The 26227-nt window shown below is 38.6% G+C and overlaps 1 protein-coding gene across 3 annotated transcripts in view; it reads left to right on the top strand.

Moving 5' to 3' along the window:
* The window catches only part of sppl3 (signal peptide peptidase 3), a 183471-nt gene that overhangs the window by 131159 nt on the left and 26085 nt on the right, over window positions 1–26227 (top strand). The window lies entirely within an intron of this gene.

Raw genomic sequence — 26227 nt, 5'->3', positions numbered from 1 at the left:
TTTGCAGCTTTGATGCTGCTAACGGCTATCCTGGGCTTGCTCTTTAGCTAGCAGCGGCTAATCAGCTCTACCAGCTGATGCCGTGCTAACGCGACTCAGCTACGCTCACTTCCAAAGGCAGCTATTGTACACCAATGCTACTGAGCTAGTAGCATAGCTAACGACTTGCTAGGCTTATTGGTTTAAGCAAATGGTGAATGAATCTTTCTTGTACATCATCTGTACATGCAGTCAGACACTTTTCACTTAAAGCAAAACCCCAGACGACCATGTCAAGCAGATTAGTGGATGTTAGCTATGCCAACAAATTAGCGCTAGCTGGTGAGATGGCTAGCATTTGTCGTCGACCCGCTGCACACAATAACAAAGGTTCTGTCGTAGGGCTAAGCTAGCTAACTGGCATCGCAGACTTCATGTCCAAAAATGCCAGTTTCATTATATGCCTGGTATTGTGAGACAGCGCAAGACGTTAGAAGCTTAATTTAGCTCAAAAACTGAACGGCATGTACGCTTAGTGTAAGGTGAACATTCTTATTTTAGTTGAATTATAGCGACTGGAGACAATAGATAAGGAAACCAGACTGAGGTGATATGAACACTGAAATGCGTTGTCCCCATTAATGGAAATGACCCGACCTTTGTTGAGGCCTTGTAATTAATTTTAGCTAGGACAATTCGTGTTTGACCCCAGCAACAGGAGCAGAGTATTTCAATGTTTCTTACTGGAGCAGCATCCTCTTTTATGAGTAGTCCATTCAACTGCATAAGGCTCACTGAAAGGTAGAAGTGGCTATGTTTTAACTTGTGTTTGTTTCTGAACGTCATTTATGGGACATATTTGGAGAGCATTATTCAGGAAATGCATAAATCATGGTATTTTCATATCAATTGTATTACTTGTCATTTTGAAGTCAGTTAACAAATGTTTTATCTACTTTAAGGTTATATACTGCTACAATGGCATATAGTGCCCCTCTGTCAAGTGCTGTTGCTTCAGTCAGAGCTTTATAGTTAGGTAACTGGCTCACAAGAGGACAAACCCTGAAACCTGACTGCAGGGTTTTTTTTGTCACATAATTCAAACTGGTATTGCTTTTGTATTTCACATATTTTGTGTCTTATTCTCTTCTCCTTTAAAATGTACTTAGGACAGTTTTAGTAATCTTGGGTTGCAGTTATTGTCAGTGGTTCTCCTTGAATCTTAAGATTAATCCTGGAGTTACTGGACTTCTTAATAAACACAGCATGTCTCAGGTAAAGGGGGATCAATGAAAAGGCCATCATCCATTTTCAGTCACTTTTCTGTGAGTCCAGACTTGCTTGCTAGTACCACTTCTTGTGCTGATCTGATTATATTTCTATCCAAGTTTTTACTGCATATTTTTACATCTGCCGTTAGCATTTTTGACTTATTTACCTAATTAGCCTTCATTAAGGCTAGTAAATATATATAGAAGAGAAACCAACCTCAAGATATTATTCGTACATGTGCCCTATAATATTTAAGCAGAGGCACTTAGTAAAGAGTAGGGATGAGGCAAGAATATGGTGTTGTGATTATACACAGTATTAAATGTCTCGGTTTCTACAGGCTCCGCCACAGTATGTGTTTCTAGTCTCTGTCATGAATCAGAATGCAGAACATTATTTTAGTGCAACTGCAAAAACAGTGTGGCACCAGTTGTGGTGCTTTTTCAGCTCAGCAACCTGTTTGCAGCTTAGTTTCTTAGGCTTGCGACACACTACAGGATTTTAAACCCAATTTGAGGCAAGATTTGCCTCCCATGACAATCGTGGGGGCATATCCCAAGTGGAGCCTTGTCCAAACGACTATTTGTCTGGATAATCCTCGTGTGTAGTGTCAACACGATAGTTGTACTGCTCCAAATTGTGTCCCAGACCCCGAATCGTAAGCATGTTTTATATTTACGATTCTAGGTTGTAGTGCCTCTGATGGAGTGCCCACAAGAACCAATGAGAGCGAGCAGACCAGGTAGTGCCACCAGCTGGATCATACTACTTTCACGGCTCACAAACACAACTGTACCTTAATTCTAGCCAGGATTTCATCCTGATTCTTTTTTCCTTGTATGTTTGCTACACCTTTTGTGGTGGAGGAACAGCAAGCTGGCAGTATCATAGACATACACGTTTGTTATTATCTTGAAGTCACATGATCACTCAAGGTCACTGGCAAGTGTGTGTTGAGTCATCTAGTATGTGAGCTCAGAGGATTAAAAGATGAAAAATGGTTTGAAGTTGTCCTTATGTCCGTGGTCTACCACATTTTAAAATTGTTTAAGATTTGAAAATCGTATAGTGTATGGCCAGCCTTAGGCTATGCTAAATTAGCTTTCATTAGCCTTACTATGGCATAGGGACCAACAAGTCAACATTTGTATCCACCAAAGAAACAAGTGAAATTGCCGTGTTGGGGCTTTGTGGGAACAGCAACAATGACCAAAGAATACTTTAAGACAGCTGAAGTAAACACAATAACTGAGGGATCTGAGGGATGTTACATCAGCAAAGTTACTAAATGAAACATGTAGTTGGCCAGGAGTCAAATTGAAAAATGTCTCTGAGTCAGCAGTTGGGGTTATAGTTTTGCATTTAGTATAACGTAAACAAACAGCAGTAAAGTGTCATGTAGTCAGTGGAAGGCTTCTGTCTCTCTTCTGTCGTTCGTCAGACAGTGAGCATTTAACTTCTCCTCCTCCCCTTTGTGTCGAGACAATATTAAACATTGTAGGTCAATAAAACAGGTGTAAAACACTAACCTAACATAGGAACATGTGGACTTTAGACACTGTAACAAAGGATTTAATTACTGTAATTCTTTTATCAATAAAACTGCCTGAGAAATGCTTTCATGCTTATTTAAATATGTAAGATTAGATGAACTAGATATAACTATTAAGAGAATGTAGGCATGGTAGATGGTGACAGTAACACTTAAGTTATTGCCCACATAAATCTAATTGTAAGTCTTTGTCTAATACACATTAATACTCAAATTCAGAGGCCAACTAGTATTTTTTTTTTTTTTTTTTGCACAATAACTCAAGTTCAAAAGGGAAAACAGACTTGGTAGTGATTTTGATTAATTTGTACAGGATTATGTCTGTTCCAACAAAACAGATGGGAATATTTCTGCCGTTATTGATGACCAGTATATTTGTTGTTAATTATAGCTTCTGTCGGCTGTAAGTGTTAGCTGTATGAATATGCTTAATCTGAAGTTTTAGGATTTAACTATCTTCTTATATTGGTATCTGTTAGGGGTGAGTATTGGCAAGAACCTCACGATACGATACGTATCACGATACTTGGGTCATGATACGAGAGTATCACAATATATCAGTATATCAGGATATTGTGATATATTGCGATATTCTACACAGCTAACTCAGAAAAATATAGAGATGATGTATATGTAAATCACACAGTACATTGGTGGTGTTCCCGCTATATTTCACGGCAGCAAGACAGAGCTTGCAAACGGCATTTCCTTTCTTTAACTCGCTGTTTGTGCTCACAGAAACGTGTGAGCAAGTCGTATTTTACTAACAACTCAGCTAAAATATGAATTTTTATTTTTGACCAAAAAATCGATACTAAGAGTTGAAGTATCGATATTGTATCAGATGTCAAAGTATCGGTATATATTGCTGTATCGATATTTTTTCACAGCTCTAGTATCTGTCTGTATTGGCTAATACGAATTGGAAGATTTTGGCATTTTAGATATGGGCAAAAATCCAATATTGTGCATCCCTGAAATGTGCTGTTAAGGTTGCATACTCAAAAAATATGTGCTTATAAAGCCCCATTGCACATGGCTGTATATTCCAAGGGCAATGTCATAATTTTCAATAACTGTGAAAGGTTATCTGCAATTTGATTAAGTTATAAATGGTACAGTGATAACTAATTGCACAACCCACCACACTCCTTCATGCTTTTTTATTTTTTTATATGCATTTTATCTTTCAGTGAAGAATAGTTAAAGCAGCATTTTTCATTATGAGGGAAGTTTCCAATTGGAGGAGTTTCCAAAGGGTTGAAGACCAGTTCACAGAAAGCACAAGCTCCTTGGATGTATGAGAAGAGTGAAATCGTCAGAGATTAAAGACTGGACTTGGTTTATCCCAGTCAAACGTGCCACAGACATGGGGGGTATTTGCTAAATCACATTAGGTAGATGATTAGTACAGCTTCTGTTTGGAGTGGGCCTTAAGACTTTTAGAGCTGTAAAAAAAAGCCAGAACATTATCATTTCAACTTCTAGAGTGTGTAAACCATTTGGGGTAATAGTGTAATCGTGGTGGCCTTAGTGTGCCAGTGCCATCTAACTGCAACACTTAAAGTTCATTTACAGAGCCGGGTCAGTAGGTTGCATGCCAACACCATTGATTTTGGATTAAGTCACATTTTACTGATATACTTTGTGTATGTAATGCTGTAAATGAGGCTGGCCTCAGCATAAGCATTTGGACACTGTTATACTGGTTTTTATAACTTAGTATGTCTGTGATATGTCAGACTAACCCCAGACGACATCACGTCTCAGATCTCTCTGAACACATCAACACCCTCACATTACCTTGAAAACAGAAACACACACACCCACAGGGTTGTGACATGCCTCTCGCATAGTACAGAGTCATTCTGCTTGATGAGTATAGGAGGAGAAAAACAATTATATGTTTCTATACTGAAACCATTTAATTTAGCAACCACTAACGTAAACATTGCTGTTTATTGTATTAGTGTTATTTGATTAAAGCAGAAGACACAGACCTCTAATGACAGTGTGCTCACACATTTGGTTAGGATGCTGCTATCCTCGGCCTTTTCTGTACAATTAGTTTCATAGCTACTTCAATGCTGCATGGATAAATTGCTAATAAGTAAAGAAAAGCAAGGCCTTGTAGTACTTACAACAGCCTTCGTGTTGATAGGTAGTGTGCAGCGGGAATTATTTCCAACCATCAGCTGGTGGCTTTAAGTTACCATCATACTGTTACATCAGTTTGTAAAGAGGAATGTGCTCTCCCACTTTCTCTTCCTGTTTTAGTTGTACATCAAGCTGAAATGCATAAAGTGCAAGTAAAAGCCTTTCAACCACAATTTTCATAGGGGAATCCATGAAAAAAAGGTCCCAGGATCTACTGATGGTGATTTAGTGGTGAATTAATAGTAAAAAACGAAGTCATCTGCTTTAAATAGAAACCAGTACGTTTGCTTAAGCCAGTATTTAGTACGTTTTCATGTCCCTTTGTCTTGTGTTTGGTATTTCAGTTAAAGATTTTCTTCAGCAGCCAAAGGTTCTGTTTATATGATTTTCAAGGTTGTTTGTAAAAGCACATAAAATGTCCCAGTTAGTTTGAGACTAGATCTGAAAATAAAAAGATTACTCTGATGTGAAGAGAAGGGGGAAGTTTGTTGATAAAGAAAGGAATTATGCAGTGTTGAAAAACACTTACTTTTCGTAGAAGGTCATTCATAGAGGAGTAATGTTTGAGGTCATGCTGTTCATTTAAATTGTTCTGCATGGCCTTTCACCTGATCTGGAATTTAAATGGTTAATTCTTATGTCTCCATAAATACAGAGGCACTCTGCTGTGCAACGAGTAGCAAAAAGCACTTAATGCTTCATGCTGCCTCACGACCCATTACTTGTGATTGTAAGGTAAAATCCTGTGTATTGGATATAATGATACCTATTTTTAATAGAAAAAGTTGGCTGCATCCTATATACCAGTCCAACCAGTATACCTGTAGAAAATGGTGAAATACACCCCTAGGACCACATGATAATGAAAATTCACTCATGGAGCATTTCCGGCAGCTGTTCCTCTGCTCACATCGTACTTGGATGCATAGTGACAAAGACCAGCCTGGTGGGGATAGGTGCCACTTTTTAACAGCTTTTCTCCATCATTTGTTCAAAATTTAACATTTACACTGGTCACACATTACACTGTTTGGTGTTGGACTTTAGGCCTTATTTGCCCCCTCTGACAATCAGTATATTTGTCAAATTAATACTCAAGTATGTGGTGTCCACAAAATTATAGTACTTCTACCTACTGCACTGAAGCCTGCCTGACCTTGATTTATAAATATCAGACATGTTTGATATTTACCAGTGTGAGCGAGCAGACCGGGTAGCCTCACCAACCAAATGTTAGGTACTTTTACAGCTCACAAACATAAACACACCTTTTAGAGATACATGATATTGAATTTTTGGTGATATCTGATATGCCAGTATTTCTTTACTCATTTTAGCTGATACCAGTACCAACAAATACACACTTTTTTATTGTAAAGAACATAAAGTGTCTTCTGTGCAAAGAGAGGCTGAGTCAAGCAGAGTTGAGAGAGAAGTGGGGACTTGCAGTCTGGTAGTTGTTTTACTTTTGGGGCCTAATTCAAAAATTTCAGGGCTCATGATGGGTTTCCTTTAGGATCCTATGGTACAGTTGAATATTTTGCTAATATTCAAGGCCTTTATGTGATCAATATGTACAGCTAAACATCCCTAACAACGCTACAGAGGTTGACAATCTTGTAGCACAGCACAAAAAACGTGTAGCACAATATATAAAATGTTTGTTACATCTCTGAAACCAACATGTAACCAAAACATATGCTTAGTAAATGAAGGTACTTGAAAAACAAAACCAAAACAGCCTAAATTACAGCTCTCAATTGATGTCTAACAAAGCAAACAGCCAGTCACAGAGAAGAGAGGTGCTAATGGTTCATTTCCACATTCAGACACAAAACAAGAGCAAACTGCTGGAAGCTGACTAACTTTATTAGAAGTGTTGGTGCTTGAGGATGATTAAAACAATATGATTTTGAAATCAGACCTTGCGTCAGATCAGACAGAGGAGAAAATGAGCTCCATTCATGCTGCTATTTGCTGCTGTAATCCTTTTGTTTGTATTCATCCATTTTTTTTTTACTTTAGGCAGGACCAGCAGACAGCTGAAGTCTATTTCTGTGTTCATCCTAATAACTAACACTTTAATATGTTCTGGAGACCGGAATTTGTTTCTTTGTTCATCCGTAAACTGTGTTTCAAGGACTGAGGCATTAGGTCTATGCATTTATATTTTGGTATTGATCTGCTAAATTGAATTTGTAAATAGCCCCATATTGTATAAACCCCAATACTGTGCATTCCTTGTCAAACTAAGAAATAGAGTAAAGTTTTATGTTCTTATGTGGGCCTTTTTGATGGATTTCTTACAGGCCAATTCAAAAGGACCAAGGGCCACAGTTGGCCCACGGGCCATAATTTGGACATCTCTTATATATTTACTGTTGATCAGAGTAATAGGAAAATATTTCTAACATTATTAGAAATTCATTAAGCACTGTTAGAGTGTGGTCCATATTATACCATCACACTGATGTTTATAGAGCTAATGTAAATGAACAGATGCTCTTTTCTCTCTAACACAGTGTAATGATAACATCAGTACTATTGGAGTTAAATGGCAAGTAAAACAAAAAAATCCATCAGCAAGACATGGTTGTTATATTTAAGAGCAGCACTGCTTTAATCCCAAGTTTTATATTAAAAGGAACCCTGCATGATCAGACAAGTTCATCATTTTGGATAGATATTTGTATGTCTCAAATGTATATTAAACTAAAAAACTTTCTAGATAGCTGCATTTTGAGTCATTTGAGTTTATAAATTCAACAGGAAACCGCCATGTTTTGGTCCCGTTTGGTCCGCGCTGGCGCCGTGACGTCACAGTTCCGCGGTGATCCTATGTAGTAACCTGTTTCAGACAGGCAGCCAGTGTTAGGGCTGCATCTCAGAAACGCAGCACTTCTGAATAAAGGTTAATGTATAAAACGATGCATTATCTCTTCACTAATATCGTAGCTGCTGCTGTTTGGTTAACAAGCCAATACATGTCTGAATTTAGCATGCAGGTCCGATCAGAGACGGACAGACAGCAGTGAATGATGGAGAGATGAGGGGGAGAGAGTGACAGGTGCACGGAGGAGTACATCAATACATCCAACACTGCGTAAATTTTGTGTTTATTGTTAGGGTAACGACATGACCCCGAGCCTGCCCCGTCTGTATGAGCTGCTGTAGGTCACTTTCTCACCATCGTATCAGCTGTGGAGTGTAATCCAGAGGAAATAACATTCCGCTTGAATTTTAAATCTGCCAGAAATATAAAATAAATTGACTGGGCATTAATTTCAAATCTTAAATCAAATTGGAGTGAAGTTTTTTGTGGCAGCAAGTAAAACCTAAAGTCTTATCTGCGCACCTGGCATGCACGCACCTCTCTCACTTTGTCATCGCACCTGTGCAATGAGGAGTGAAAACCTCTTAGCACAGACCAATTTTCTTGTAGCATTTGTGAAGTATGTGTTGCACTGTACAGCCCTGGATACCTTCATCTTAGCCAGGATATCACTCTCATTCTGTCTGTTTTTTAAATATTTTTTACTGCAACTCTATAGACTGGACTACACGAATTCAGCCAGATTTTGGCCCTACTGTATGCCACAGTTCATTGTCAAACCTCACGCCCGATTATGCACATGGGACACGACATATGGACTGGATGAATGACATCATCAGTAATGCGTCCATGACGCCCCATGACCAGGATTTTGATCATCCTCCACATTAGTTTTCTTGTGACGCCACGTTTGATCACACAAGTTTCTATGAGACCTCTGTGAGATCATTACTCGACAGCAGGTATGTGGCTCATAAGACTAAGAACCCTCTGAAACTGACCTCATGTCCGTGGTCTCCCACATTGTTAAAACCATTTTAGACTTGTCTGATGTGAGACCAGCCTTGAGGAAAATAGTGATATACTGTTAAGTAAGTAAACCTTACCTAGTGCTGTTTGATTGAAAAGGATCCTCAGTTCAGGATAGCAAGACTGAGTTCTGCTTCCGTATTATAGCTAGCAGGAGTGCAAACTACATGGCAAAAACAGATGGTGCAAAAATTGCTACACAGCTGCAAGAAACTACATGTTTGGGACTTAACTGAATGCATTAGGAACGCAGTGCAGGAGGACATTGTAACAGATTATTGTCACCATATCTGTAAAAGAGATTTTTCATCAGGCAATAAACTGTCGTCCTTATTATATTATAGTGCATATGTATATAGATCTTTGTACCTGCCTGCTGTAATATTTAACCAAAGGATTCTAATGTTGGTGAAGTGTATTGCATCACTGATATAATTTAGTAAAGAAACTTATTATGACATTAAAGAAGGAAGTTTCAAGTCTGTGTTGCCAACATTGACTAAATTGAGGTTCAAAAGTACCTTCATCTTTCTTATTCCACTCTTTATTGAACTAGAATTTGAAAAAACATCCCATCCTCCTCAGGAGACATGGTCCTTAAGATCTAATCCTAAAATCCTATTATTCCGGCTGTCTACAGTACAACCTAATTGAAGCTTGGACTCTCTGGACACCAACTAATCAACTTGTCCCTCACACAGTGCACAAACTAGGTAACATTTAAACCAGGGCTGGGCTATATATTGCTCCAGTACTGACGGTGGTTGGTTGGCAAATATATGTTTCTCAAGTCCTTTTTGTGTCTCAAAATGTGCAAAAGTTGTTTTTATTTATTTCCTGTATGTGTTTTTGCAAAAGCACCGCAAAAGAGCTCAGTCATCATAACACTTGTGCATTTATATAGATTCTGCAACTAGTGATGGGAACTCCAGCTCATTTCAGTGATGTGGATCATTAGGCTCCTCATGTGGTACCATTTTGGCTTCAGTAGTTAAGCCAAATTTTGCAGTGTTTTGTCATATGTGGAGTATTTTCCTCCAATCATGCTCAGTTTTTTAAACTAGGGAAAATCTCAAGAATTATTTAAAAAAAACCTGTCTCCCCAAAATATCTCAACTAATCTTCACTGGCTGGGCCGTATGACACCCCTGGTATAAACCAGCAATGTTAAACCATCAAGCAGAAGTCTGTATGCATGGTGTGGCTGTGGTAGCAAGACAGTTTGGCTGCAGATGATATGTCTCTGACAGCCACAGACCAATCACCTTAGCACCATCTCTTTTAGAACTGAAGTTCTATAATATGCTTAAACAATGTTTTTCATTATTTTTTTTTTTAAATTCACTTTTATTCATAAACAAAGTCTGGATGTTAGATTCATGAAATAACCACATTGCAAAAACTACAGACTAAGCAACATTTCATATAGAAAAAGATCAGAGGTCTAATTTGGAATTAAATCATGTATAGACCCGTTTAAGAAGTAATTACATGAACGGTGGCTCGCTTTAGTGTCATTAGCTTTAGCTGACATAGCTACACTAGCTATGTAATTAACGATGCTACATAAGCCAAGTAAGCTTTGCAACGTGAGCCTTAGCAAACGTAGCTAAAGCTTATGTAGCTGTGTAGAGAAAATTGCTACATAGATTGTGTAGCTGCTTTGTAAGCTTAGCTTTGGCTAAATTAGCTATGTTAGCATTGTTTGCTGTGTAGCTTACACAGCTAACGGTTAGCTACATAAGCTGTGTTTGCTGTCTTGAATGAGTGGCCCTTCCTTTGGACAAAACAGCTACTCTTCTCTCTTTGCTGACCTTGTAAGAGACATGTGTCAGTAATATTTTATGATTGTCGAATGTTTTCTTTACATTGTCATCCCTCAGTATTTACTCTTTAAACTAAACAAATGCTGTTTTGCCAGTATTGTGTTAATTGCCTCGTCTGTTACCTACTCTTTGATGGCAGTTGTAACAGGTATTAAAACACTACATAGAAATGATCTTTCTTCTCACTTATGGTCTTGTGTGTCTTTATGTAGAAGTACCAGTATTATTTTCACTCCTTCATAACTGTGTGTAAGGTATAGTGCAATTTTATAAACCAAATGCCAGCAAATAAGCATCAATTACATCAATATTGTGAATCAAGTAAAAGTGAAATTCTGCACCTTTGACTGCCAGCTTGAACAAAAACTGTCTCCTTCCCTGCTGCTGCAGCTCATCTTTCATCCACTGTAGCAGCTGTCCTAAAATCAGAATCTTGGTAGTAATGTCTGTTAGCTAAAAATAGTAGTACAGTGTTAAAATCTACATTGAAAGCAGCAGTTTTGCTCAGCTATATGAGGTGGTCTTGCATTGCATTATGATGTAAATTTGTAATTTGTCAATCCACAGAACAGGTTGTCCACTGCTCTACAGTCCAGTGTCGGTGTGCTTCACACCAATTCATCTAACCATGTCACTGGTTTGGTGATTTGAGGCTTGCATGCAGCTGTGCAGCCACGGAAAACCATTCCATGAAGCTCCCAGAGCTCTTCAGCTATGGGATTGGCAGAGTGTTGGCGACTCTTTGCACCATGCACTTCAGCAGTTGTTGACCCCTCCTTCTGGGATTTTTACATGGTCCTCTGCTTCATGGCTGAGCTAAACACTTCCACTTTCTAACAATCGTCATTTACAGTTGACAGTGGAATATTCAGCTGGGATACAATTTCATGGACCATATTATTGCAGACATGGCATCCATCCCAGTAACTTACATGAAGTCAGTGGGCTCCTCAGATTTCCTATTTTGTATCACAAATGTAAATGGAGACCGCATGGCTAGGTGCTTTATTTTTTACACCTGTATATATACACCAACATGTCTGAAACGCTTGAATTCAATAATTGATAGGTATGGCCAAATACTTTTGTCCATTTAGTGTCTGTTTCTGCCTCAACATTTGGCTGATGTTTGTAAAAGGAGCTGATGTCTGCTGATACCAACATTAAACCAATGCTACCAATGTTAAACCAACCCTTCTAGTGACACTACTTACTTTTTTATTATTTTGTAGAAAGACAAAAGGACATTATTTTTTAATAGATGAGATACCAGCAAAGTAGAGTTCCGCTAAGAAGTGAAATGGTCATGATTCCATGATTATATCAGTCAGATATTTAATTTACATTCATTAATAGTCATTTTATATAGCTGTGTCAGCTCATTTAGAGAACTGATTAACTTTTATTCTGCTGATTTCAACATTAGATTTATATATTTTTTAAGTTGGGAGCACTTTTCACTACCATTTTAAGCAGATGAGGATGATAACTGTCCTGCAGCAGCTAAAGAAAATGTTATGGTTCCATGCTTCTTCTTTTTTCCAAAGAAAACTGTTAGAGGTAAAACATTTTGGTTTAATTTTATGCATAATGCTGTTATGCTCTGATCTTATATCCCCCTAGTAAGAACTAATGTATTGTTGCACCATTAATATGATAAAATGGTGTTATGTCACAGAACCCACTTGACACAACAGCAGTATCAATAAGCCAAAACATTAATTTGCAAAAAAATAAATAACCAACCCTATTTGCTCTTATACTGAAAAGAAACTTATTGCAATGTCTGTTTTTTGCTGATATCCCACTACTGTGTTTTAAATGTTGATCTCTGCACATTTTTAATGAGCAGATTTTGGCTAATTAACAGTAACTATCTGCTTTTGAGGAGTTTGATGACTTTTCCTTTTAATGAGAATCTCTACAACACTACAGAACAGAAATTACAGCAAGCCAGATCTGTCCAAACTCACTCTGAGGTTTTCTGTTGTACAAATAGAGGTGCTGGAAAGAATCGATTCTGGTCAGAAACACAAATATTAAATTCTACAAGTCTGAATTGAATTGTGAACCCTCAAGTTGGAATCAGATCAAATCGTGAGATATTGAAAGATTCATATCTCTTCACAAAGTGTTGAAACAACTAATGCTCCTGTTTTTTCAGGGCAGGCACCCTTTGACTTTTTGTTAACATAACTACTCCTCTTCAGAATTTAAAGCTTTGATAGTTATATGATGAGATGATCATGTGATGCTCTTTGGGCTTTGATTTGACATGTAACAGAGCAGACAAGAGCTTGGCATGAGTCTTGATAGGTATGACTAGCAGCTGGTTTAGATTTCTCTTCCTAAAACTCTTCCAGAAACTTTCTGCTGCAGGGCTTTCTGGTGACTCTTACTGTGTTGTTCCAACATCAAGGAGAAAAATAACCTCCCTTGCCCTCTGTGTCAATCACTTCCGCCCATTTTTACTTCGATCTCTTTTCAACAGCCGTAATAACAAAGTAGAAATGCCACAGCAGGGTGTAAACACTCACTCAGACACAGTAATGAAGGGGAGGTGTACTTTATTTTCATGGACACAAAAAGGTCACTGTTGATCACAAATGACTTTCTTGTTTCTGAATGATGTAACCCATTACATGCATAATTGGATGAGAAAGTGGGGGCAGATAAATGTCAAGTCCAGGTCCAGCAGCAAATTCATGCAGCAGCTTACTGTAAGATGAGGAAAAATGAAAGTTGGGTTAATATTTATGCTCCGGGTTCACGGTTATTCTCAGTTTGAGATGCTTGAGAAACTCGAGTTTGATATTTCTAAGAGGTCAATCTGAAATATCCGCTCCTCACAGTCGCAGCCTTTGCAAAAAGTGGTCTTTGTGGCCCATTGACCCGGCCCTTAGTGGTCAAGTCATGCATGCAACTGGCTTGACGGAGGACGGTATTGGAATTGTGTTATTGAAAACCTAGTCTGTCAGCGAACAAGGACGTCTTATGGCACTTTGGGCCGCGGTCCAGCCCTCAACAGTCCGGGATTGTATTTTGTTTTTAAATGTTCCATTCATCTATCTCACCCATGTTCTACAGGCTTTCTGTGCACAGAATTCAGACGAAGCCGTTCGATGCTAGAATATGAATTAGCTCTGTGGAGGATGATACTATAGCTGTGTATCTGCTCCCTGTGTTGACAGAGAGGCGGTGACATCATTAGTGTAAGAGAACAAGGTCACTTTCTTAATCACTTTCTTCAAGCTCCAGGCCAAGTCATGGTTACCTGTTTAGGGTGCTTGAATGGGGTGTCATATTTGGGTGTGCTTTTTTGTTTGGCTTTTTTTTACGACCTACATCTTGAGTGAAGTCTTTGAAATTTGACGTATGTGTTAAGAGGATGCCTGACGAGTGTGTTTTTCAGTCATCAGTAGAGTCCTGTTTTAGACAAATAAGCTCAGGTCAAAGCTACATGATGCAGTATTGTCCTGGTGTCCTGTTTCCACAGTGAACTACATGTTACCCCTCCCCTCCCAGACACCCTGTAGTCATTCCTGTGCTGTTCAATGAATGAAAGAGACGAGGGGAGATCTGGCTTTTTCCCCCTGTGAATTCCTCTGCAACATGCGCACCAGAATGAAAAATGATTCAGAGCTCTAAGTCGTTTTTTTATTCCAGGGCTGTTGTCTTTGTCGGTGCTTGGAAGAATCGAAATAGTGTTCACTGCATGTCAGCAGGGACGGGCTGATTTTGGTTGCAGGGTTTGATATTTGAGCACAGGAGGAAGAGCATCTTATCTAGTACTGTGTTAGCAAAACAACTGACCTTTTCTGACTAAACCAAAATATTGAGGATGCACTGATACATAAGTTTAACATCCCATCGGACAATATTAGGCTTTCTGGCAGGTATCAGATTGTCTTACATGATTTAATACTGGCAAACTATTATACCTAACTGCTGATTCAGGTAAAGGGTTTTTTATTAGGAAGAAGTCACCTGTAGAACAAACTCTTATCTGTTTTCATGGTTAAGATATTAGAGAAGATGTTTGCATTGTGGTAGTTTTTCACCAAATAACAAAAAATGTAAATTATAATTACATTTTGTAGACCTATCAGAAGTCAAGAAAACACTAAGAAAAGTGAAAATCAAGCACTGTTTGTTAAAAAAGCATCACAGAAGCATTGAGGAAACATGAAGCTAGTTTGCAAAATGTGGCTTAAGCTAGCAGTGGTAGCAACTTCATCCTTCAATTTTCTTTGCAGGTTTACAGTACCAAATCCATATCTATACAACATTGCCAGTTTAAAACATGTTGAAGTAAATCGAGCATATAGCATTAGTTCAGGCAGGCCACAGAGCCAAGTTCTGCGATAAAATTGAGACCAGCTGATCTCACGCAAGCCCTCATCAGCTGATGGCTACTTGCTTTAAAGCACGCAATTGGCTAATTGCACTGCCATGTTTAAACTACTCTAACCTTGCTATGCTTTGCAGCTCCCTCTCCAAGCCACTTTCTACAACCCTCCTCCACCCCAGCTCCTCCTTCCCAGAAGACCCACATATGAATAACAGTAATAAATGCATGTTTGTTTCTGACAAAGTGGTCCTGACTGGGCTAAGTTATTGTATTGTTGCAGTAGTTATATATGGTTGTACAAATTGCACCAAAACTTGGCTCAGGCAAAACCATGTGCCTTGCCACACCATCTGAGAACCAGTGGTGTAATTTACCCCACATACGTTACATTTTCATGAAGCCAAAATCCAGTCAGTCTGCTCGCAGTGAACCTGTATGTTCATGTGAGCCGTGCTTCGCAGACAGAGTGTGACACGGATAAATGTTCTGCACTGTGTGATTGAGCTTCAGACCCTCAAGCAACAGGGGATGAAGCCTAGAAATATTTCAGGTGAAACATTTGTTCCTCTCCTCCTTATAATCATGTAGGATCTTAGTATGTGTAGGGATTTGTGCAATCCCACCGTGTCTCTCTTAAGGGCATGAGGGCTGGGTGGTGCTGCCTTAATGTCTGATTAAATATTGCGGTAATATTCTCGTTTTAAGTGACATAAACTCAACGTGCAAGCATGTGATTGAGAAGACTGAGCTTCAGTCTGACCAATCACTTTACAGGAAATTATAACAGTATTAATAGCAGATATAAAACACATTAAAAACTCTTTGCACCCACTAATAAAGCAGAGAAGGGAAAGAGGCAGTTGGGTAAAAGACTTTTAAGTTCTAGCTGTGTGAAACAGTCACTGACTTAAGTTATTTGTTGGATAATTCATGATCCATTCAGCATTCAGAAGGAATACAGATGCTTTATAGTATAGTCTCCTAAAATCCTGTGGGAAATACTTGTATGTAAACTCTTTTTCCCATAATTTTCACTGCTGCTTGGTTATAATGTAGTGCTAACACTATCGGGGAGCAGTGGTGCACCTAAATACTATTTGTTAGCAAGCATTAAATGGAAACAAAGAAGAAGAAAGCATTACTGTCATTTCACACAACTGAAACATTACAGACCTTTTAGCCCAGCTTTAATCAAGGAATCACCAGTGGTTTTCAAATCATGACTTTGCCTGAAATGACCATCCCTAATCTAAAGTTCAAAGTTTTGATGACATTAAAGCAATGCTTTGGCTTGGTTAGTGGAACCAAACAATGTTCAGGGGCTGCACTCCTCACTAGTTGCAGGTTTGACTCCTCGTCTCGGCACTGTTTGATCCATGGCTCCAAACATCTCTCCCCTCAATTTGTGTCTCTGTAGCTGCCCTGTCAAGTGGGGGCAAAAACCCACAAGGACACCCTGAACCGATTATAATGTAAAACAAACTGGTCAGTGGATTGATCCCAAAGTTATAACCCAGTTTACTGAAATTCTCTTGCTTGTTCTGCACTCTGCTCAGAGTCCTCAACCTCACAAGACTCTGATTTTGACCTTTTGACCTTTTAACATTTTAACATAACATGAGAACAATAGAGGAGCAAATTAGCTTTGATTGGTTTACAAGGAGAAAACATCATAGGTCAACAGCCTTTCCTCTAGGTTTGTCTGTTAGGAGTAGTGGCCTGGTAGCGGAGTCCATTTTTTAAAAATGGGATTAGAACTTAAAGCATAACTTGACACATTTTAGATACTTAAATGTTAGAAGTAGATATTATTAGAAGAGACAGTAAGGGTAAATAATTACCATTTGTCTGTGCACAAACTTCATGCCTTCCCTGCTGAAATCTTAAGCCTGCCTGTTTGCAGTTACCTCATGTTACTTTGATTGGCAGCAGGACAGCAGGATCTGGTGTTGGGAAATGGGGGAAACTTTAACTCGGGTAAAAGTCAACTTCCTTTTGGGTGTTTGATCATCTTTCCTTCATCAATAAGCTAATACAGCTAAAAGCTAATCAGACAATGCTGTGCACCACACTCGCTTTCTCAATAATAGTCGCTCATCATTGACTGATCCTCCCACCACTAAAAATATCAATCAGTAATCCATAAATAATCCAGAGAGGGGATTTTCATAGGCAGAAAAAAGTAGTATTTTGAAGACTGATTTATTTTTCTATACCGCCTGTAGCCTACAGCAATTCAGCAGGTAAAACAGCTGTCTCCTGTTATGTATAGCCTCTGCCAAAATTTATATATGGTCACCACAATAGATGGAGAAAAATAAAGGGATATTTACCAGTTAGTATTAAAGACGAAAACCTTAACCTTGGTAGGACCATGTGAGCACAGCAGAGACATTGTTTAGGACAGCCGGATGCAAAATAAATGGTTACACTCTGTTGAAATAAAGAGTTAAAAACTTACTTAAATGAATTAAAGTATTAATTCCTTTTCATTTGGTGTGGTGGGGGTCAGGGCTGGGCGATATGGACCAAAATGTATATCTCGATATATTTCAGCTATATCTCGATATTCAATATATATCGTGATATATTTGTCCGTGAAGAAGGAATAAAAACACATTCAGTTTTGAGTCAGATCCACATGAACTGAATACTGTCTTTTATTGAACCAGTTGCATAGGTTGACATGTACATTTATTACATGAAAAGAAACGACCTATATATAAATTAATAAAGAATAAAGAAATAAAGTAAATTGTTAAAGTAATAAGTTAAGTAAAGCAGTAAGTAGTTACATTTCTTCTCTGCAAAACAAAATACATATAGCTGTGCAAATAAGCAAAATGTAGAAACAGAAAACACAAAACACAAATAACATTTACTACATCTGAAAAACCCAGCTTTTCTCTAAGATTGGTAGTTCTTTCTATTAAAAGTGTTTTCTCTTGTGAACAGCCCCTGAGTCCTGAACATTCAAATATTTTTTTGTAATAAACGAAGTAAACTGACATGGGCAATGCAAAAAATACTGCTCTCTGTGTTAAGCTCACAAAACAAGAAATATGTGAGAACAAAGACTTAGGCAGGCCAGGCCCCGCTGCTCAACACTTCACAGATTCTGTGCTAGGAATACCAGCCTGTCAACAGAATCAGGCTTCAAGGATGCTCTATGGCAGGTTACAATGTTCCCACTACAACTAAAAACTCTGGCACCGTGTCTTTGGCAATTTGACACACCACAGGTTTTGTGATATCTCTCTTTTTACCTCTTCTTTCATAGGGCTCATTGCAACATTGTTGCACTTTCCTTTGGTTTGGCTTGCATTCACATTGCTTTTGGCTCAAACCGTCTTAACACCTACAACCTCTGCCCGTTAGTGGCGCTGTTGTCACAAACAAACCGTGACCAGGAAGAAAAGACAGCATAGAAGAAGACGAAACCAGAAATTCAGCTCCTTCCGCCGGTCTTTTTTTTTCACATAAACAATGAAAAAACACCTAATTTACGCTGTCTTGGGGTTTCTGCTTTTGCACATGGGCATTGTGAGCAGCCAGCGAGGCAGTGAGCTGTCCAGCATGCCGTTCTTTACATGATACGAATAAATCAGCACAGACTACGACATGTTGCTATGGGTACACAGACGCTAAGTGAGGTACTGACATGTGTTTGAGTGTATTAAATCACATATAAATCCGTATATCATTACGCTTTATGCCACTTCCTGCCTTTGGTTCACAAGTTGGTCCACACTCTTCATACTGCACCCTGTGCCGCTGCTGCAAATGATAATAGAGATTTTTCATGCTCGAGTCTTTAGTTGCGACTTATTTTCGGCACTCTCTACAAAAAACATTAATTTGCTGATCATCTGATGTCTTAAAACAAAACCATTTCCAAATGATAGAGCGACTATTTTTCTTCACACCGACTAACTCTTCGACTACACTCATTTTGTTAGCGGTCCCCATGTTGTCTGTGTTGTTGTGGTGGTGGTGGTGGTGGTGGTGGTGGTGGGGGGTGTCCTTGAGTTTCGTGAGGTCTCGGAGGGGGAGGGAGCGATGGGTTTTTGAGTTTCGTGAAGTTTCAGAGGGCAAGGGAGGCAGGGAAGGACAAAAGAGCAACACAGAGTCAAGAGAAGTAGGCGAAATGGCAATTCGCGTTTAAGTATTTTAACGTAAAACTAATTATATCAATATAATGATATTGTCCTGTGTCATATCTCGTATATAAATATATTGATATAGATTAAAATCTTGAGATATCGCCCAGCCCTAGTAGGGGTGTGGTCATGTGATAGTCGTGGAAACACTGGTGAAACTGCAGAGGCCATGTACAGTTTCCACATTAGAACTAAAATCAAATATGATTTATAAATCAAATGAATACCATCAAAATGACAAAGACAAACTTAACAAAAGTAAATGTAGGATCCATATTTCAACACTAGGTGAATTGCAATTAACCAACAAGTGTGTGCCAAAAAGAAACATCACTTAAGAATGAAGTTTAACCAAAAATGTACAACAGAGCAAGAAGCAAGACCAATCGATGCCTTATTATAATGGTAAATTCAACCACAGAGAAACAATGAGGGAGGGGGATTTTTCTTTAAATGCTGTTTTTATGCAGTTTTCATGCTCATTTTAACAACTACATTAAGTAATAGATTTCAGAATTTGGTTAAACATATTATTAGTGTTTTTTTTTACGTTTTATATGTTGCCTTTGCATGTAATGTGGCAGCTTTAATTGTTGGACCTCTCCTCACTCAACTGTAAAAGTCAATATGCCCAGTGGGCAGATAGCATCTCATTGGAGCAGGACAGTGTGGCAGTATTAAAGTCCCCAGCCTGTTGCCAGTATGGCAACTATACGTCCCAATTTAACAAGGACAGTTATGCTTTCAGGTTCTGTGTCCCAACAAAAATCTTTAAAACACTGATCTGTTTCATTTTTAGGTCAACCTCTTTCTCAATTTCAGCAGAAGGAGATCCAAAATATAAAATATAGTCGTCTTGATTTGTCCGTATAGAAAACATGTGAATTGTGAATGACATGTTTTCCTTTTATCTCTGTCACATAAAGCTAAAATATAATCCTCAATCATCAGTTTGCATCTTATTAGGTCAAAGGAGCGATGTACATCCCTATAAAACATTTCTCTTTAAGTTTCCAGGCTTTGCCAACAAAAGCATAAATGAAGCCTGCAAGATGAAGCATGTTGCAGAGACATTTATATTCACTGTGCGTTCCTAAGCTATAAGAAGTAAAGATGAAATTTCTTTGACTGGGAGACATTTTTCCTTCAGAAAAATGACCCAGAGCCCACTTGATCAAACTTTAATAAAATGAAGAAAGGCCTGATAGCAGATGAAAAAACAGACCCAGTTATAAGAGTAAAATACGCTCCATGGTTTTGGTTTTTAGTCTTGTACTGTAACACATCCTGTTAAGAGTCACTCAGCGTGTGTTGACGGGGCCGTCGTGTGGGTGTTTTTTCATGAGTCTATGGTTTCCTGTGCGGAGCATCTGTCATGACTTGGAAGACATTCTCTGCCACTTTTCATCCTCTTTGTACCAAAGATGTGTGTCTTTCTCTCAGACTTGTGTTGTACTATTCTTAACACAACAACCACTCAATAATTTACTCCATAGGGAGCAGCAAATTCAGCAGTTCAACAGTTCACAGTACAAGTAAAGTTTTCAGGTGGGCGTAGATGAGAGTTTTGCTGAACCAAACATCTATGAGAAGAATCCTTTGAATTAAAAGGCTGTAGGGTTGTTTTTAAAATCATGAGAGAATATAAGAGTGGGACAAATGAATTGAACCAAACCAAAGAATCAAGATATTTTATTGGTTGATTTTAGGTTAAATTTAATTTAACAGTGTCGTCTTCTATCAGTTTAATTATTCAATCTGGCTCAGAAAGTAATAAGCTTTTCCCTCCTAACTGAAAGAAGATAACCAGACACTAAAACATCATCCACCTTGCGCTGAAAATGGATCATGGCGTTTGAATCCAGTGAACCATGAGTATTTTTCTCAGGTTAGCTCAGAGAGCTGCTGAGTGATCATTGATTAATGTTAGTCTTTTAGCATTAGCCACAGTAAGCCTGTTATTTCAAATCACATATTTTTCCTCATTTTACTGTAGGCTTTTAACCCCTCAGTAAAAATGGTGGAAGCCCACTGAAGAAAAAAGACTATTTACATTATCAGTACTAATGCCACAAAGTCAGTGTCTCTTCCTCTGGTTGATTACAGCTTAATCTGGCTGAAGGAAACTTTGGTTGATGTTAGATCGATGTTTTGGATGCTTTTAACACAGGGATGAAAGTTGGTGTCTTAAATCCACTAGATGCCTCCTCACAGGGATGAATATAACCTTATTAAGGTAAGCATTATTGTTTGGTTTCTAACTCTTGTCTGCATTCCTGAGACTTTGACAGGAGACAGACAGGTCAGGATCAGGGTCAAACATGCAACTCCCAACTAAAGACGGCGCTTTACAATGCCTGCCTTGTTTTTCCACCAGGAAAAAGACCGGCATTGTAAGGTTGCATGTTAAGTCTCCCAATGTGTCAGGACCCCAGAGCATTGATATGGGAACAAGTTGGTGTTTGAACATGGCGCCGGTCCATAAACTAGACACTAAATGTCTTTGTGCAGGTGTTATAGGACCAGAAATTGCCTTTAGTTTCCTGAGAAGTCAGAAATCTGTTTAATTTACTTTGAGAATAAAAGTAACTTCATGCTTTTACTTCTACAGAGCTCTTTTGTAGCCTTAGTGTTTGGTGTCTCTTTTTAACAGAAGCCCTGAGCTGAGGACAAGCACAACAATGGCCTTCATCAGCTTCTCTTTATTTTGTCTTGTCTGTCTCAGAAAACAACAATGCAGAGCTTCAGATTGCACTGGCAGGATGTAGGTCAAGCAGCATGAAGATTTTCACATGAAATTCATGAAGCCATTTGAGCACTCTGGTTATTTCTTTGAGTTTCAGTTTTATGACTTTATCTAACCCTTAATGGTGTGTTGTAGTAGATTTTTTACTGTATTACATAGCTGAATAGTGCTAAAACAAGCCTGGCATTGGAATAGTTTTTCTTTCTGCGATCCATTTTTTCTTAAAAGAAAAGAAGAAATAATAAATAAATAACCTGTAGGTCATTTTCTGATTTGAAAGCCAAATCGGAATGCACAGTGGTGCAGGGGTTTGCGCTGTTGCCACACAGCAAGAAGGTTCCTGGCTCAAATCCCAGTCCCCAGTCCTGGACGGGGCCTTCTGTGAGGAGTTTGCATGTTTTCCCTGTGCATGCATAGGTTCTCTCTGAGTACAGCCGCTGCCTCCCACAGTGTAAAAACATGCTCTTGAGGTTAATTGATGACTTTAAATTGTCTGTTAGTGCGAGTGAGAATACACCTGGTCTCTACACGTCAGCCCTGTGATTGACCGGCATCCAGTCCAGGGAATACCCCGCCTCTCACTCAATAATAGCTGGGATCTGCTCCAACCCCAGCAATGATGAATGGGATAAGTGGTGTAGATAATGGATGGATGTAGATCTAAACCTCCTCCTACTTCCTCTGACAGCAACTCTGACGCACACGCATTGCAGGAAGAGAGAACAGGTGGAGCGACACTTCTTATCTCCAAATAAACTTGTTGCTTGTTAATTTGTTTTCTAAACATCACCACTCATTTCTAAAGATGATCAAAGTTTAATTTAGTCCACTTGATCAGCCCCTGGAGTAGGGGTGGGCGATATGGAAAAAAAATCATATCACGATTTTTTTATGGCCAGATGATGATCTTGATTTTATCACAATTTTTTTTTCATTAAATTTCTAAGACAAATTTGCAAGTTAGTGACCAGAAAAAACAACCTTTTCTCTGATTTTTATCGATTTCTTCTGCACCATCCTGTTGGTCAATGCATTATATGTGTGTGTGTGTGTGTGTATGTATATATGTAGAGGTCTTATCTCACAACATATTAAAGTTCCAAACATTTATTTTCCTGCATTCTGATCTATTCTGTCTTCTGGAACCAACTTCTAAATTTTCTGCACCACTTTAGAAATATTATGTGTCTTCGTCTGTGTTTTAAATCTACTTTACTGTTTATTAAGCACATTTTGACACATTGATTTGCATTTTAAAGTATATGGTCTTTACAAAGAATTCCTGCAGCTGAAGCGTTAAACAAGTAGCCTGTTCATACAGTATGCAATTTAACATCACATTTACTTCAGCCTTGTTTACAGACTGCCTAAAAAAGAAAATATAAATATGACATTAAATTTGATGAATTTTTGAGACATGTGGTCATGCAGTTAAGTAGTGACTGTATGTTGTTTGAACGCAATTTTGATTTTTATTTTAAAAAGGTTGTGAATACGTTGATTTACTGCTCTGAATAAGGCTGTGATGAGAGCGAGAAGTAATAGAGCCGATCCTACGATAAAACAGATTAAGTAGATTGCCAGTACATTCTATTACTTCACGATCTGAGATCGTCTTATCGTGCACCCCTACCCTGGCGTGTAACTTCTAATTAAAGGAAAGCTCACTGTTTTGAGCTGTTGCAACTTTCACATGCTGCAGTGTACAGCTACAGCTGTAAAGGACTCTGGTCAGGTCAGGCCAGATAGACTGCCATGTATCCATTGCATAGGGTTTATTTCACATTCATCTTGGAAACCTAGATGAAGTGTTTGGGAAGGGCAGGACATTAAAAAATTCTCTGAAGGTAATTGGATGAAGGTTCTGTCTGTCACATTCATTATGGGCCAGTCAGAGTGAGTGACAAGACAAAATGAGGTAGTAGGCATGCACAGCTCTGGTAGTAATCTGATTTGACGAGATCTTACATAGTTTGTGAACAGTGGAGCTTGTTGGTGAATAAAACTCATGCCGAGGCCAGTAGGGAGAAGTGCAAAAACGTCTTCACCAGGAGAAGCATTCAGTGTTACTGTTTTCTCTTGTTTTAACGAAGAAATGTGTCCCAGTTCTGAAAAAAATGATGCTACAAATGCTACATCTGAGCTGTTTGCTATACTGGCAGCAGCCATTGCTAGTGGCTTTCTCAGTACAACTAAAGCCCGCCTGTAGCTAACACCTCGTTCTCCTCAAATGAAGCTGATTGGTCAGGTTAATTTTCAGACTGGACACAATTATTTCACAAAGTTTGTAAGATGGATCTGCCTGTTCTGCTTTGCAAGGTTAGAAGGCTCTAGAGCAGTGTTTCTCAACTGGTGGGTCAGGACCTTAAAGTGGGTCACGGGGCTGTTTTCAGTGGGTCGCGAACTGGTTTCAGGAAATAAAAAAACAGGCAAAACATCTCCCTGCCCTTGGCAGACATCTTTCCACACTGTTTATTTTGCAGGAAAGTTAGTAAATTCTCATTGTTTTCTTGAGATTTTCACTTATTTATCCTGTTAATGTAGTTTTCATATGATAATTTGTAAATGTCTTGTCACTAGCCAGTCTCTGTGTTCAGCATTTTGTTGTGTACCTTCCAAGGTCCAAATTTCCAAATTTTTGTAGAATTGATTTAATAAAAATCAGACGTTTTGGTCCCTACTTCACATTACAGTAGGTGGTGTGTCCTATGGCTGGACCAGTTGAGGACCACTGCTCTAGAGAACAAGAAAGCTTATGGTTTTAATCTAACAAATAGCAGCAGGATGTGCTCCAGATCATGTTTCTAACATACATCCTGTGATGTGAACATTGTGCCTGCACACATCACAGTCCTGATTGTGAAACAATATATTCTGCTGTAAGTCTGCTTTTAACTTTTATGCTCCAAAAATGTTGAAAAATTTGCAACAGTCTCAAGACTGACACTCTTGTTTCTCTGGATAATTTAAGATTTAGTCTATTCTTAAACCACATTGTGTATTTGTTTTACTTAGGATCATCCTTTGTTGGTTTACTTCATTTGTGCTGTATTGTATCTCAGCTTCATTGTAAATGAGGGAAACCCCTATGATTTTCCAGACTTAAAAAAAGGTTGAATAAAGGAATAAAATATTGTTCTGCCATTCTGTAATAGATAGTAAAGAAAGGATTGATTCTGCCAACTTACAGTTTTGTTCAACAATATTTGCAGCTGCATGTCCGCCATTCCTGCCAAGTTGTTTTACATACGACTGATGCTTCAGGACAGGATTTTAGTAGCTTTCAGTGTACTGTGTTACACAGCTAACCAGAGATGTGATTCTTCCAGATGTATTCAGAATTCTGGCTTAACCAATGTGAAGGGAACTAATACACTGATTAATGAAATAAAGACAATTCCCAGTTGTCCACAGATGAAATGTGTTCTGATGTTTTTAACTCCAGATAATAATTTTAATGTTTGTATTGCACTTGATAGTGAACAGTAAACCAGTATTCATACCGACCCCGGTATAATTTATTCTACAACACCGCTGTCACTGATTTAAAGGGGACATATTTTACCCTTTTAAGACATGTGTATATTGTTCTCAGAGGCCCCCAATGTGCCTGTGAAGTTTGTTGCTGAAAAAACACTCCAGTTTTTTATTTTTGCATGTCTAAAAACCCCTTTGTTTAAGCCCTTATCAGAACAAGCTGTTTCTGTGTCTGTGGCTTTAAATGGTAATTAGCTGTCTGACTCTGCTCCTGACCACACCCCTCACAGGAAATGGATGTGGCACTTCTGATGTTACAAAATTAGAGAAAGTTTTATCCAAAGTTTGGGACCTGACTGGGATTCGAACCATCAATCTCCCAGACAGAAGTCAGTAGGGTAGAGTGTGGAACTTTGTTCCAAGTGGGGAGGGCCAAACAAACCTGGGGACTGCTTGTTTTAGCACACATTTTCTAAAAGGTGGAGAAAGAGAGGTTGGAAGGGAATGGATTTTTCTGGTATTTGAAGTGATTGTGGACAGGTCAGGGGCACATATTTTTGTTAGAAAAGCCTGAAAAGGTGATTTTTGCATAATATGTACCCTTTCAACCTATCTGTTAAGTTGTTGTGCACATGGGAAGCTGAATGGAGCAACTGATAGTTCATACAACCAGTTAGAGTGGTGGGAAGGGTAACAGAGTGATATGGGACAGGCAACAGCTCAGTTTCAGCTCAGCTCTGTATCTTACAAAAACTGACCCCACTTTATCAAGAATCTGTTTAAATAATACAAAAATGATTGCTTGTAGTATTTCACCTCACTTTACTACTTCTTACAGCCTATGG

Source organism: Cheilinus undulatus, linkage group 17 (genome assembly GCF_018320785.1).
Source record: "Cheilinus undulatus linkage group 17, ASM1832078v1, whole genome shotgun sequence".
Classification (NCBI taxonomy): domain Eukaryota; kingdom Metazoa; phylum Chordata; class Actinopteri; order Labriformes; family Labridae; genus Cheilinus; species Cheilinus undulatus.
Note: the sequence above shows the minus strand (reverse complement) of the source record. Positions and strands in the feature narration are given on the sequence as shown.